General features: G+C 41.5%; 1 protein-coding gene across 1 annotated transcript in view; it reads left to right on the top strand.

The window, feature by feature from the left end:
• Positions 1-677: 677 nt before the first annotated feature.
• Positions 678-16,550, top strand: part of LOC110206814 (protein FAM163A) — a 125,502-nt gene continuing 109,629 nt past the window's right edge. The window contains exon 1 of the mRNA XM_020984336.1: positions 678-910. The gene's annotated coding sequence lies outside the window, so the exon portion shown is untranslated. The remainder of the gene's footprint in view (positions 911-16,550) is intronic.

Below are 16,550 nucleotides of genomic sequence, written 5' to 3'. Positions count from 1 at the left end.
TGTGAGGGTACTCTCGATGTTCATAGAGATAGTAGGGCCGGGGAATAACCACGTCTGTCAGTCCTTAGTTTCTCCCTCCCTCCTCTCGGTCTGTTCCTCTTTCTGTTTGCCATTCTGTCTATCCTTTCTCTCCCTCCTTCTATCATCTCTGTCCGTCTGTCTGTGCTCACTGAACGTTTACGTTCCCCAGCCCTGGGGAATCCAGCCGTAGTCAGATCTTCGTTTCCCTTGAAGTTTTGTGAATTAGCCCGACGTCGCGACCGAAGGCTGTTAGTGTAGCTGATTGGTGCATCTACCTTTCTGCGCGCTTGTGTCCCTCTCTGTCCCGATCCTGTCTCCGCGAGGCTCTGTCTTATTCAGGGCGTCTTCCTGGGCGTGTTGACCCAGACGGTGCCTGTTGGCCGGCCGGCCTGCCTGTCAGTCTGCGCCCTGGGCGCAGAGCACAGCGGAAGGTGGGGCGCGTAAACCAACTCCGTTACAAAGTGTTTTCATACAGATCACTCCCTTTTGCCTTGGGAATCGCTCCTCTACCCCGAGCTACAGGCTCCATCACCCTACTGTGCTTTGCATCTGCTCTGCACCCACCCACCCACCCCTGCCAGCCAATGCCCATTGTGAGCTCCCGGGTGTAAAACTGAATTCAGCCTGCTTGGGGCGGGAGGGGGGTGGGAGGGGGATATGGCCGCTGGGTTGCAAGACTTAGCGGGGCGGGAGCTGGAGGAAGGCACTGGCCATAGCCAGAAACCCCGCGTTCCCCCTCCCTCTTTCCCCTCCCTTTTAGTTATCCAATTCGTCCGCCGCCTCTCAAACGCTGCTGCCTGGACCGAGTTTGGCTGGACTGGGGAAGGGGAAAGAGGAGGGAAAGGGAGGAGGTAGGGACAGCTGCTCTCAGAAAACTAGACCTTCCAGGGTAAGTAACTCATTCTCCTCCCTCCCGTCCCTTTGTCCTCTTGTCCCTTGACACGTCGGTGGGGTGTAGAGGGGAAGGCGGAAAAGAAAGCTTTCCTATGCTAACTATGAAATGTTTCTGTTTGCTGAGGGGTAGAGGTCGGAGGAAGCGGGGAAGAAAGGAGGAGGACCCAGCCTAGGGAAATGATGTTGTTCGGTGATTTGTCCCTTTCCCCCCCTCCCCCTCCAGCACTTCTCTCCAATATTTCAACGCGTGGCTGTTGAGGTTCCCTGCCCCCCCCCATATGAAATCCTGGTGCCCTTGAATTTTGCATTTCGTGTCAAGTCTGACGTGTTGCGTGAGAGGTTGGGAGGAGAGGGAAGTGACAGCTAAATATTCCCACCTGTTCTCATTCTGAAGCCCGCAGTCAACCGCTGCCCATTCTCAGTCCTTTCGTCTCTTCTCTTCTGCCCAGCCCACAACCCTTGCCCAACCCCACTCCTTTCTGCCTAATGTCTAGTCACCCTCTATACTTGAGAGGCTTCTGCTGTGATGGTGGTTTAAATTGTCTCTGCTGTTTCTGATGAGAATTGTCTAAGTGCTGAGTTTTACCTAGGCAAATTTCGGGGCCTTGCTTTACCCAGGCACTGCTGTCAATATCGTTCACACTTCAAAAGAGTGGAGAGAGGAGAAAGGGAAGTAAGTGATGGGCAGAAGGAATCAGGAGCTGAGATTGCTTCAGGATTATGTTTGCTTTGATTGAGGGCAGGTTGGATTTAGAGTTGTGTGGGGAAAAGGAAGGATGTGTTTTGTATTGATGAAGTACTTGGAAGTGACACATATTTCTACTCTTGTTTGTAGTCTTAGGGCTTTCCTGGAGCATGATTGTGTCCCTGGGGGGAGGGGAAGGAAGTATAGGTCAGACTTTGCAGAAACTTGAGGATGCTTGTGAATAGGTGGGGAAGTGGGAAAGGAATGGGATGAGCAGAATAGTACTCTTTAACAACAGTTTTGAATTCCCTAGAACTCTGCTTGAAGAGCCCAGCTTTTATATTATATAGAGCCTTTTCCAGGTTTGGGAGATTTGCCTAATGATGATAAAGGCAGAATTCTCTTAGGCACCCAGAGAAAAGTGCAGTCTTGCTTCAGCTATGACATCAAACAAGTCAGTGCTGTCTCATGCCTTTATGTCCCCATCTGCATTGGAAAAATGGCAATACCTGTTCCCTCTCCCCAGGACTGGAGGGGTGAGGGGATTATCTACATGCATTTAAAATGGTTGGAGATCTATGGCCAGGAGAGTCCAATGTAAGAAGGAAACTGTTAGATGACATCATCAATATTGCAGTAAGATCTAATAACCTGGGTCCATTTTAACCTTAGAATATCTCCCCAGCCCCCTCCAAGGAGACAACAAAATAATCTGTTGATGTGGATCAAATAAAATCCCTTGTGTGTTTTGCCCAGAACTCTCTGCTTAGCTTCTGGTTTGCCCATACATAATTAGAAATGAGAGTTGCTTTGTCCAGAAAGCACACATTAGTCTGGGCGTGAACATCTCCAGGCAACGGATTTACCACCATGATTAGTGCTGGGTTTAGATAAGTATCTTCTACTATATGCAGGTGGATGAGCTGTGGTTTCCATCACTAAGGGACAGAGGGCTAACATTTTGATTGACTCTGGCTCTGACTTTGGAAGGGAGAAACAATCTGTTGGACACTCATGAGCAGTTAGATACACCTAGCCCTCCACACTTTAATGTATGAGCCAGAGTGATATGAGGCCACTTAAAGAGATCAACAAAATGGGTCTTTTAGGACTAAACTGAAATTGTGTTTGGACACTCAAGGTAGAGACAGATCTGGGAAGCAAGGTATTTCAGTTGTATAAGGTGAATGTAAGGAGGTATATGTGGTCTTATGAAAATAAAAGGGAAAATGTTATTAAGTCAAAGACCTTTGTTTTTGTCAATATCGGAAGCATTCTGTTCACTATGCCAGGTTGCCCCTATACAAAGTATAATTTCCATTGTAAAGGGACATTGGGGGAAAGTCCACATGTGGAAGGTGATACCTCAGCTGTGCTTTGAAGGAAGTTGGGGATTCTATGAGACGAAAATTGAAGGGGTGTATTCCAGACATGGGACATCACTTAGGCAAAGGTTTGGAGGTGAGAAATTAGATCTGCTTCTGACTCTATCCCTTCTCCTTCTAAACTCTATGACTAAATTAATTGTTCAAAGATTACATAACCAGGAAACATTGGATTCAGGACTTAAACCCAGTTCTCCCAATTTCAGATCTGGTGTTCTCTCCAACACAACATATTACCTCTGAAAAAATCATTGGGTTCCTAAATATATCTTTGAGGATTCCTTTCCCATCAGCCCAGATTCTCAGTTAGTTGCTATGTCTCTCCCAGAATTCCCCTCTGCTGATTTCCCAACTTGAAAGCAGAATAGTCAGTCAACAGATATTTGAAAGGTGAGTAATAGGGTAGTAGGTACTATTTTCATTCCCTTGTGTATAGAAGGAGCCAAGGAGATGAAAGACTTGCTCCCAGGCAGAACAATCCTGGTCCCTCAAACACCTTCAGATCACCACATGTCAGCTCGGAAAAGACCTTTCTTCTCTGCCTTCTCAGATCAGTTCTGGCTCTCCACTACTTACACAACAGCCTATGGTTTCCACACAATCTCTCACTAAATTAACCTTACCCATAGCAGCTTGTGCAACTCACTTTATGGCTTTAAAGAGCTCCAAGGATTTTCTTCCTCTTTCCCTTTTTGCCAGGCCTTTGCTAAGTATAATCAAATAGAAAGACCAGATTCTCTTGAATCTGAATTTCATATTCTCTTGTGGCCTTATGTGTATACCTTATGGCAGGTGGGGTGTGTGTGTGTGTGTGTTGTTTTCTTTGGGCATGACAGTTATTGGGAGCAATGTGATGATGAACAGGCCTCTTGTGAAGCATTTTGTGGTTTCATACAGGCTGAAACCATTTTTGAGCCTTGGAGCTATTTGTTACTTTGTAAAAATCAACTCTAAAGGTGATTGTTTCACTGCAAACCTTCCTCTTCCCACATAGCTCATCTACAAAGACTCACCTTTGACACTCTCTCAGATTCAAAGGGAAGAGGTTTGAATTTTCCCCCCAGCCTATAAATTCTGGAACAGACAGGGCAGCTGCATCATCTGGCTGCTGTTTGGTCCTGATGATGGGCATGAAGTAGGACTGGACTCTAGGCAAATTCCAGAGCACTGTTGGCTAAAAGCTTCCACACCATTAGCAATGTTGCTACTGACATTGAATTCATGTGTTTTTAAGTCATTTCTCTTAAAGTACCATCTGACTCAGAAATGACCACTCACTTGTCTGCCTAATAACCCGGCACTATGGGAATTTGCCAGGTAATCTTTGCAAAGGGCATCCTGCCCTGATGATGACACCTTTGTAATGCCATTGTTATCATATTAAGAAGGAATAAATGCATTTTGTTTTACACTATTGACACAAGAAAAGCAGTGGCAACATTATAGTTATCCACACACACCTCAACAGATGCTCTTTGAAAATCATTATCAGTTTAGTGGCTTACTTGTAAGTAGATATTCATTGTACTATTAGCGATGACTTCTTAGTTCTTATAAGGTATCATACTTTGATAATAGCACTCAGTAGGCATTACTTCCTCACCATTTGTCAAATCACCAGGAGATTGCTACTACATACAATAATAATGTTACCATTCATATAGCACTTTATGATTTATAAAGCATTTTCTTCACAACAAACCCTGTGGGATACATGGTGCAAAGATTCTTATCTCCATTTTACAGATGGGGAAACTGAGGATTAGAGAGTCTGGGTAATTTGCTCAAGGTCATATAGCAAATTAATGTCAGTGCTAGGACTGAGACTCAAGTCTCCTGACTCCATATCCAGGGCTCTTCCCTACACCGTCCTGTCTGGTCATTATGAACAGCTCAAAAACAATTTTAGAAAAGGGATATTTTTAAAATATAAATATTTGCTATATGTATATAATGTTTTTATATATTCCTGATCAATAAGAACAATAAAAATGATTTGGAAAAGATTCATGTTAACTTGTAAATCTATATTACATGTATGTAATATTGGATAAACAAGCACACTCATGAATGTATACATATACATGTATATATAATGTGTGTATGTATACATATATACACACATATACATATCAAATACACACACATACTAAAAACTGCATTTTAAATGTGTTAAGCTAGCTATTTCACTGTGTCTTAGAGGCACTCAATCAACAAATACTTTCTGGATCCAATGGATGGTTAGTGCCTTAGAAGTTTGTTTGTTTGTTTTTTAAATAGGTAATTGGGATTAAGTGACTTGCTCAAGGTCACACAGCTAGTAAGCATCAAGTGTTTGGTCTGAGGTCACATTTGAACTCAGGTCCTCCTGACTTCAGCGCTGGTGCTCTATCCTCTGCACCACCTAGCTGTCCTGCCTTAGAAGTTTTAAAGTTATCATGTACACTTCTAGGCTAGTTCATGCAATAAGACAAATTCCCTCCCAAAGGTGTGAGTCAATTTATACTCAAAGTCAGCTTCTGTTAGAACCATACTCAAATGATTTCATCAGTTGGGCACTCTCATTTACCAAAGCATATTGCAATGCAATTATGACTTAGTAGACAAGTCCGAGGGAGTTTTTGAGGCTGACAAGAGATTAAGTGATTTGTCCATGGTTATACATCTAGTAATGATCTAAAGCAAGATTTCAATCGATGTCTTTCTAATTCTGAGTCTAGTACCTCTATCTACCACACCAGGCTGCCGATTACACTTGGAAAAAAATACTGTTCAGCCATCTAGCCAACCCGAGCTACTCACTTGTTCTCTCATTTACACATTCACACATGGGGAAACATTTTTGTTTTGTTGTTGTAATTTTGCAACATTCACTTTCAATTGTTTTGTGATTGTTTCTATTTACATTGTTGTTGCTGTTATATTTATTGTTTTCCGGCTTTGCGTACTTTGGCTTCAGTTCGTCTAAGTCCTTTCATGCTTTTCTGTATTCATCATATTTGTCATTTCTTACAGCCTAGTGATATTCCATTGCATTCATGTGCCGTAATTTGCTTAGCCATTTCCTGACATATGTGCATCTCTTTTGTTTCTAGTCCTCTGCTACACCTGGACCCCTGCAAAGTTTTGCAATAAATATTTTGGTGTATATATGAATATTCTTTTTTTTAATCAAAGACTTCCTCAAGAGTATATACCTAGTAGTGAAATCTCTGAGTCAAAGGATATGACATCTTAGCCACTTTCTTTGCATAATTCCTATTGTTTTCCAAAGTAGTTATACAAATTTGCAGGTGAATCACCAATGTAGTAAGTATGCCTCTCTTCTCACAACACCTCTAACATTGGTTATTCCCATCCTTTGCTCTCTTTGCCACTTTGCTGGGTGTGAGATGAAACTTCAGTGTTATTTTGATTTAAATTTTTCTTATTATTGGCAATTTTAAACATTCTGTTATATTGTTATACGGCTGTTAATAGTTTGCAATTCTTTCCTTTTTTTGAGAAATGTTCATATCCTTTCACCATTTATTGGGGAATGACTTCTGGTCAGACCCACATTTTCAAACCAGATGGGCAGGCATAAAGATATGTTTTATTTATCCTTTCCACCTCTAGTTTTTGTTATGATTACTGATGGGGATAGCGATGGGGGCAGGAGAAGAGGGCTAAGCAGGTCTACCATTTTTGCTCTCTCCAAGTGTACTGCATTTCCTCTTCTCTATTGTAAACCATTGGACTTACTGAGACTTTCTTTTTGAAAGGGGCTCAAGGCAATCTTTTCCCCATTCAACAAATATTTGAAAAGTACTTTTTAAGTGCAGAAAATTGTGCTAGGTTCTGGGAGAGAAACATAATTCAGTTTTTATCCTTATGGAGTCCATGGTCTAGAACCGAAATAAGACATCAATATAAAAGGCAACTGTCATAATAATAATAATGATAGCAGCTATATAGCTTTAAGGTTTACAAAGTGCTCATTTTATCCTTACAAACAATCCTGGGAGGTAGGTATTGTCATTTCCTTCATTTTATAGTTGAGAAAATTAAGTCACAGGGAGGTTAAGTGACTTTCCCGAGGTCACCTAGCTACTACTCTGTATTTCATGAGAGATGGATTAGAGAGGTAGGGAAATAGGGTACTGTGTGAGGTACTAGGTAAAAATCATCACTGAGGAGGAGCCAGGGAAGAAATCTTTGAGGAGGCATTATTTAATTTGAGTTTTAAAGGATAGGTAGTAATTCAGCTGACAAACCTGGAGACAACACATTCTAGCCCTAGGGAATAGCCTGATCAAGGACTTGGCAGCAAGAGAACAAAAAAAAGTGTGTTTGAGGAACAAAAACAGCAGCATTGTTTGGGGCCTAGAGAGGCTTGAAAGAGTATAATAGGACATAAAGCTGAAAGGGTGAAGTTGTGTGCCTTTGACTGCCTCAATTATAAGTGGAAGTGTCTGCACATAATCGAGAGTCACAAAAGGTTTCTTTGAGCAGGACAGCAGGGTGGCCAGATCTAGGCAAAAAGAATGGCAGAGTCTCAGAAACAAATAAGTATTTATTAAGCGCCTACTATGTTCCAGGCACAGTGCTAAGCACCTTATAACTACTATCTCACTTAATCCTCACAACAACCCTGGGAGGTAGGTGCTATTATTATCCCCATTTTACAGGTGAGGAAACTGAGGCAGAGAGAGGTGAAATGACTTACCTAGGGTCACACAGCTAGTAAGTGTCTGAGATCAGATTTGAACTTATCTTTTGACCCCAGGCCTAGCCCTCTTATCTACTGTGCCATCAGCTGCCTCATAGGTGTTAGGGATCTCAGAGACCATTTGGTTCCACCCATAGCTGACCAAGAATTACTTCTACAAAAGCCTCCACCAGTGGTCATTCAAGCTTCATTGGAAAAACCCTCTTGAGGGGGACTTAAGACCTTCTGCAACACCTCATTGCTCTCTTGGGCCACTTGGTTAAGGAGTTTTTCTTTACATTAAAACAAAATCTGCCTCTTTGTAAATTCCTCCTATGGCTTCTAGATCTGCTCTGGTGGTCAAGTGGAACAAGTCTCTTCCACACAATAACTCTTGAAGTCAAATCAGGTCAAGTAGCACTTATTAAATACCTACTATGTGCCAGGCACTGTGCTAAGTGATAGAGACATAGAGAAAGGCAAAAAAAAAGTCCCTACTCCCAAAGGGATCCCAGTCTAATGGGAGAGGAAACATGCAAACAACTAGGTGTACACACACACTCACACACACACACACACACACATACATATATATCTACATAACAAATATATGTAACATATCTATATTCATTACAGGATAAATTAGGGATAATCTCAGAGGGAAGGCACTAGTATTAAGAAGGATTGGGAAAAGTCTTCTTGTAGAAAGTGGGATTTTAGGTAGGACTTGACAGAAGCCAGACACGCCAGGAGACAGAGATGAGGAGGGAGAGAATGCCAGGCATATGGGAAAGCCAATAAAAATACATGCAGTGGGGACATGGAGTATCATGTTCAAGGCCAATGAGGGGAGTGAGGTGTAAGAATATTGGAAAAGGTAGGAAGAGGGCAGGTTATGAAGGGCTTTGAATGCCCAATAGAGAAGCTTCTATTTGATCCTGGAGGTGATAGGGAGCCACTGATGTTTATTGAATAGAAGGATGACAAGGTCAGGTTTATGTTTTAGGCACATCAGTTTGACACCTGAGTGGAGAGAAGTCTGAGGCAGAGAAACAAGCAGAAGGCTACTGCAATAGTCTATATGTGAGATGATGAGGGCCTGCAGTAGGGTGGTGGCCATGCCAGAAGAGAGAAGGGGACATATGCAAGAGACATTATGAAGGTAGAATGGCAAGACTTCAACAGGCGACAGATGAACTAGATGGGGTAAAAAGAGTGAGGAGTTGAGGATAACATCTAGCTCTTAAGTCCAGGTGACTGGGAGAATGATGGTGCCATAGAGAGTAATGGAAACTTAGGAAGAAGGTATGGTTTGAGGGCAAAGATGAGTTCCCTCTCTGTCCTGTTTCAGATCAGTGTGATTCAACAAATAGTTTATTAAGAGTCTATGTGCAAGACACCGTGATAAATCCTGCCTGTGTGAAGGCCAAACTGAAATAGTCTTTACCTTTGAGGACCTTACAGTCTATTGATGTAATAACACAGACACAGAAAAGTATCACTCACCGTCATTTGACAAAGAAGAGCATCAGAGAAGGCTTCATGGAAGAGGTGGCATCTGAATTGAGTCTTGAAAGAAGATAAGGATGTCCAAGAAATGGAGATGGAGAGGGAATTCATTCTGAACATAACCTGTGCAAAGGGAAGGAGACAGAACGGAATGTTCAGTTCCGGGTAGTAATCCAGGTTGGCTGGAATTCGTAGTGCATGAAAGGAAATTTCATGAAATAAGATTGAAATAGTGTAGCCAAATGACTGATGGGCCTTTCTATCTCCTGGTGACTGAACTATCCCACATGTCTTGTGTCCCCCTATTAAAACGTGAGCTCCTTGAGAACAGGGATTGCCTTGCGTTTCTATTTATATCCCTACTTCTGTGTATAGTAAGTGCTTAATAAATGCTTCTTCGTTCATTTGTTCAAAGATAGATTGGGGCCTATTGTGGAGAGCCTTGAGGAACAAGTTAAGGAGTTTGTATTTATTTCTGAATATTAAGATTGTACATTCCATAAGGTTGGGAGCTATGTTTTATGTAGATTTTGCATCTTCGCCCATCACCTTGCATGGTGTTCTACAGACGGTTGGTGCTTACTACCTGTCTGTTGAATTGAACTGAATTTCAAGAGCCAATCACTTTTTTCTTTAAGTGGCTCTTCTACTACATGCTGCAGAAGGGATTTGTATGTGGGGCTCTTGGCCAGGGAAGATTCTATTAGGGGATTTAATCAGCAAGCAGGGCACCAGTCCAGGGCAGAAAGAAAGAAGCAGTTCAATTAATTGCAGAGATCTCAGTCAGAGCCTCCTCTGACTTGTTTCATCTAGAAATGGGAAAGGGGCTTCAATTGAATCTAACTCTTCAAAATGGGCAAGACTTACATATATTGTGATCTATGATTTTCATGTGTCCGTAGTCACCGCTAGAGTACCTTGGAACATTTTCCCCTTTACACATGTTCAGTGTAGTCAAGCTGGTCTTCTTGTTCATCACATAACATTCCATCATTCTAGGGAGAATATGCTCCCCTCCTCACCTCAGTCTCTTGGAATCCTCCCTTCCCACCTAAACTTAACTCAACCACCACCTTCTTCTACATGTGGCCTTCTCTGATCCCCCCTCAGCTGATGGTACCTGTCCTTAAAATTTTACCTTGCATCATGTATATATGCATGTATGTATATATATATATATATGTATATATATGCTTACATGTATGTGAACATACACATATATATGTATATACATTCATCTGTCTCAATAGAATGTAAATACTCTGAGGGCAGGGACTGTTTCATTTTTGTCTTTGTACTTCCAGTGCTTAACACAATACCTGGTACACAGTAGATCCTTAATAAATGCTTAATTAATGATGATGGTGAGGGTGATGATGATGATGGTGATGATGGTGATGGTGATGGTGATGATGATGATACCCCACATGATTGTTTTCAGAAGGAAGAATAAGAGAATGAGCCTGGATGAGAGAAACTCTTGCAGCTACAGAAGGTCTCCTCTCTTTTCAGGTCCTCCATTCCTCCACCTATACAGGGGAATAATCATTGCCTCTGTTCAGATCTTGAAAATGTGTTGGGCTGACTGCCAAGCTTGCAGAAGGGGCAGGAAGAAGACATATGTGCCGCATGCCTCCCCAGCTTCTGTCAGGCCTTTTCCTGCCTCCTAACAGATAGAATACACCACAGGTTCCAGCTGCTACCAGAATGGCAGTTTCAATTTAGTCTCTATTCACTAAGCATCCCCTTATTCACTAGGCACTGAGGGGATAGCAGAAGAAAAAGACATAGTCCTTCCCCTCAAGGAGCTTATGATGTAGGTCAGGTGGCGAGACACAGGAACCAATTGGGAGAGTATAAATAACAGTATATTATCAGGTGGTATGGCAGAGAGAATGTACCATAGAAATTCAACAAGGGAGAGATAGGGGATGCTTCATGAAGGTAGTGAGAGGAGCTTGGTACTGAAGGATAGGTAATATATGTTTAGGGCACTCTGCCTAGAACCAGGAAGACCCGAGCTCAAACCTGGCTTCAGACACTAACTGTGTGAACCTGGGCAAGTCATTTAACTTCTGTTTGCCTCAGTTTTCTGAAATGTAAAGTGGGGATAATAATAGAACCTACCTCCCAGAGTCATTGTGAGAATCAAATGAAATAATAATTTTAAAGCACTTGGCACATAGTCATCGCTATAGAAGTGCTGTTGCGGTTAGACAGAAAGAAGGGGAGGCCTTCCAGGAAGCAGAATAAATATGGTCCAGGTGAAGAGCCTGCCTTACTAAAGCGAGGGATGTGGATAAAAGAATAATGACTCTCTCTCTCTCTCTCTCTATATATATATATACACACACACACACACACACACACACATACATACATATATCCATACATATATATGATACTTACACTTTGGAGTCATTCTCTTCTTTGATGCTCATTTCTTCATGAACAGATAAGTACAAGGATGATTATCTCCAATTTGTAGATATAGAAACTGACCTATAGAGAAATGCAGTCATTTACCCAAGATCTCTCAGCTAGTAAGTACAAAGTGGGACTAGAAAAAAGGGCTTGCCTCCAAATTAGGTCAATCCAATAAACACAATTATTAAAAACGTATTATGTGTAAGACATTGTGTTAAGGTCTAGGGAGACTAAGACAAAAATGGGAAGGAAAACGAAAGCCCAGTCCCTACCCACAAGGTGCTTATATCCTGGTGGGGGGATACAATATCCAAACAGATGAGCAAATAAGAAACAATCTGAGGTGAGAACACTAATAACTAGTACCAGTTACCAGTGATACCAGTGGGGTATCACTGAGATAATGAAAGAGAAAGTGCTTTGAAATTGTAAAAACCTCTTTGAATATAGTAGTGATAGTAGGAGTAGGAATAGGAATAGGAATAGTAGTAGTAGTAGTAGTAGTAGTAGTAGTAGTAGTAGTAGTAGTAGTAGTAGCAGCAGCAGCAGGAGCAGTAGCCCATGCTCCAGAACTCAAGCTCTGGGTTTACACAGACCAGGTTCAGTCTTGGGGGCATCTCACAAATCATTCTTTTTGCCTTGTGCTCCCACCTAGAATTTTCTCTTGGAACACTGGAATATGGTTTGTATCTGTGTACTAATGAAGGGTAATTCTGTCTCTTGCACTCCAAATTTGATCTCCTACTTGGTCCAAGAACTCTTGTCTGGGAGGCTTGGTCTGGGCATTCCTCCAATGGATAGTTCCCCCTCTAGGAATTCTTTCACTTCTCTGCCATAGCTTTTTCTGGGCTGCCATCATGGGTGCCAAGCCATTCTCCAAATTATTAAACCATAATGAGGTACTTTAGAAGGGTCTGTGAACACAAGTAGAGGTAGGCTTATTATTGTTGTTTAGGATGTCATTATTGATGTCATTATTTCAGGTCTTCCTACTACCTGTTATTTTAATTTGTGGGCAGGCTGTAATGTTAGAATGCTCTCTGAGCTCTAAGGGAATGACTGTGGCCCTGGATCTCTTTCAGGGCTACATTTGGAAAAGGTACCATCCTGGAGATCCCTCTTGAGTTTTACAGGGGAATTTGTAGGCCCTAAAACACCCTGGTGGTCACTATGGACATTGAAGAATAATCCATTAAAATTAAATCCTACCTTGATATCTGGTTATTAAAGTCTATGCCAACAGAGTAGAAGCTTTGACAGGATACATAAACATAGAATCACTGAGTTCAGAGTTGGTAAAACCTTCAGAGGCCATCTAGTTCAACCCAAATTTAAAGAGGCCCAAATACCTGGCTTTGTTTGAAGTACTTTCTGTGAAAGAGAACCGACTCCCTCCCCTTCCCCAGGCAGCTCATTCTAAGTGGTTAAGAAGTTCTTTCTAACATCAAGGCTAAATCTGATTCTGTGTAAACTTTAACCCATTGCTCTGAAATGCACCCTCTAGGGCCAAGTAGAATACATCTAATCCTCTTTCAGGTGACATTTTTTCAAATACTTGAAAACAGCCATCCCATTCTCCCTAAGTCTTCTTCTCTTGGGGCCAGACCTCCTCCTTTTCTTGAACTGCCCCTCACAGGGCACGATCTCCTTCACCATCTTGTTCGCCCTCCACTTTATGCTCTCAATCTATGTCCATCTAAAAATTAGTGCCCAGAACGGAAGGCAATGCTTTGATGTGGTCTGACCCAGATGCTGTGCCTCTCCATGCAGCTTAAGATCCAGCTGGGTTTCTAGGCTGCCATGTTGACACTGCCCACTCATAATGAGCTAACAGTGCTCTGAAAGCCCTAAATCTTTTTCTGATGAAATGTTATCTAGTCACTCCTCCCCCGTTTTGTTTTTCAAACCCAATTGTAAGCATTTACACTATCCTTATTGATTATACCCAATAAACACCAATGGTTCCCTAGTACCTTCGGACTCAAATACAAAAGCTTCTGTTTGGCTTTTAAAGCTCTTCATAATCAAGCTCTTTCATAACTTTCTGGTCTTCTTAAACATTACTCCTTCCACATTCACTGCCACCCAGTGACACTGGCTTCCTTGTCATTCTTCACACAAGACACTACATCTCCCAATTGTTCATTTTCACTGGCTTTCCCCGTGCCTAGAATTCTCTTCCTCATCTCTACCTCCTGGCTTCCTTCAAATATCAGCCAAAAACATCTCTCCTTCTTCAAGAAGACCTTTTCAATCCTCCTTCATTCTAGTGCCTTCTCTCTGAGGTTGTCTCCAATTTATCCCGTATTCATCTTATTTTACCTAGGTGTTTGCATGTTGTCTCCTTCATTAGATCGTGATGTCCTTGAGGGCAGAGGTTTTTTTTTTCTTTTTTTCTTTTTGTATCCCCAGCACTTAGCTCAGTGTTTGGCACATAGTAAACACTTAAAAAATAATTATTTGACTTGATATTAGATTTTTCTCAATATTCTAGCCTGTTGTCCTTACTGTTATCCAGTGCATTAGCTCTATCTGCAGGGTTGTGTCATCCACAAATCTGGGAAATATGCTATCTATACCTTCATTTAATTCATTGATTAAAAAATATTTAACCAACACAATGACACCCAAAAAGCATACAGTCAACATGTCCCTGGGGCACTCAGGTGGAGATAGCTTTTAAGTTGACATTTAATCATCCATGATGCCTTTTTGGGTCCAGCCCTTCAACCAGTTCCAAAGCCACCCAACTTTATAGTCATCTAATTGATAGATGGAATTAGTGTCAGGAAGAAAGACAGTCAAACATAGTCCAATGGGCCCTCTAGATTTTGAGAGCACGTTTCAAAATGTTCAATGAAAGAACTGGTAGGATCTAAAAAGTCAATATTCTGCAAAGGAAGTTTCCCCAAGGGGGACTGAAATCTTTCAAGAATGAAATACCAAAGACAAATTGAAATTATTCTAATAAGGAGAAAAGGAGGATCTGCTTACAATGATGTGGCTGCCCAGGGAATCAGCTTCACTGAGACTACTGCTAAATCTACACCCAAAAGAAAAAAAAGAAAGAGGAAAAGGACCCAAAAGTGCAGAAATATTTATAGCAGCTCTTTTTGTAGTGGCAAAGAACTGGAAGCTGAGGGGCTATCCATCAATTGGGGAATGGTATATCAATGTGATGGAATACTATTCTATTGTAGGAAATGATGAAGGGGACAGTTTCAGAGAAATCTGGGAAGACTTGTATGAACTGATGGCAAAAATAAAGTGAGAAGAACCAGGAGAACAATTTCTACAGTAATAGCAATATTGCAAAACTAATCATTTGACAAACTTAGTAATGCTGATCAACAAAATGACCCACCAAAATCTTAAAGGACTCTTTCTTTTGACAAGGCAATTGTGATTAAGTGACTTGCCCAGGGTCACACAGCTAGTAAGTATCAAGTGTCTGGTCTGAGACCAGATTTGAACTCAGGTCCTCTGATTCCAGGGCCAGTGCTCTCTACACTGGACCACATAGCTGCCCTCTCAAAAGACTCCTGATGAAACATACTATCCACCTCCAGAAAGAGAGCTGATGGACTCAGTACAGATTGAAGCACATTTTCTTCCCTTTCTTTTCTTCTCTTTCTTTCTTTTTTTGGACATGGCTAATGCAAGAATTTTTACGTGATTGTACATATTTGTAATGGGTTTTGTTTTTCTTCTCAGTGGGGAATGGGGAGAATTCAGAACTGAAAATAAAATAAAATTGAGTCATTGGGGAAAAAACAGGGAATTCAGCAACCAGCTCAGATTGTTAAAAGAATTCTATAGAAGTAGCAAAGACCTGCAAAAATAATGTCAGGAACATTAAAGTCAAGACAAAGCTAAAACTCCTGATGAATGCTAAGGATGAAAAAAGTATATGTGTTAACAGGGGAAGGATACTTAGTTATGTTGAAGGCAAGAAAAGGATCAAAACAAGTTTAGGACTAATGATAAGGGTGGCTGGGTGATTATGATGGATTATGGCAAGGAGGCTGAACCACTCTGATGTTATTTTGCTCCTGTTTTGTCTTCTGAGTAGAATGATCTTTGGATTAAAAAGGGAAGAACTGAATGATTAAGAGTGTAATGAAAGCAAAGATAGATGAAGATGGTAATGGAGGATTTATCTGAATGGGCTACAGCTCTAGCCATAGTCACAGCAACAGTGATTTCAGTTTTCCAATGAGTTCAGAAGATAAACTCGCCTGGGATACAGAGCTTAAAGATGATGTGACTGAAGAATGGCACAGACATGGAGGAGTCATCCATATTGAAGTTGTCTGTGTCACTGTGCCTAGGTTAACTAAGTCCTAGGGTACAGAAGGAAATCATAGATCTTGTTGCTAAGCCTGTGATAAAAAAAAAATCTGGAGAATGGTTAATGTTCCAGTTTTCAAGAGAAGGAAGACAATGGAATCTGCAAACCATAGACCAATGAGCTTGATTTTTAATCCTGTCAGAATTCAAAGATGTACTTTTAAAGGGGAGATTTGTGAGCATATAGAAAGGGAAGCAGTAATCCCCCCAAACCAGCATCATTTCACCAAGAACAGGTCACATTAGACTAACCTCATTTCCCTTTTTTGATAGGGTTACTAGGCCAGTAGATCAGGGGAATTCAGTAGCTTTAGCACACCTAGATTTCAGGGAAGCATTGGACAAAATCTCCGAGGTTATCCTTGTGTACAAAATAAGTAATATGGGCTAAACCAGGGTCACAAGTTGCTGCCATTTTTGTATGACCAGTGAGCTAAAGATGGGTTTTATATGTTTTTAAAAACTAAAGTTTTGTTGTATTTAAAAATGTGACAACCATACTTAGCTTGGGACCCTGCCAAAAAAGGTGGCCAGATTTGGCCTTCCAGTAGTACTTTGCTGATCCCTGGGCTAGAGGACAGTACAGTTG

This window comes from Phascolarctos cinereus, unplaced genomic scaffold, assembly GCF_003287225.1.
Source record: "Phascolarctos cinereus isolate Bilbo 61053 unplaced genomic scaffold, phaCin_HiC Scaffold_5;HRSCAF=322, whole genome shotgun sequence".
Taxonomy (NCBI): Eukaryota; Metazoa; Chordata; class Mammalia; order Diprotodontia; family Phascolarctidae; genus Phascolarctos; species Phascolarctos cinereus.
The sequence above is the reverse complement of the archived record's forward strand: the minus strand, read 5'-3'. Positions and strand labels throughout refer to the sequence as shown.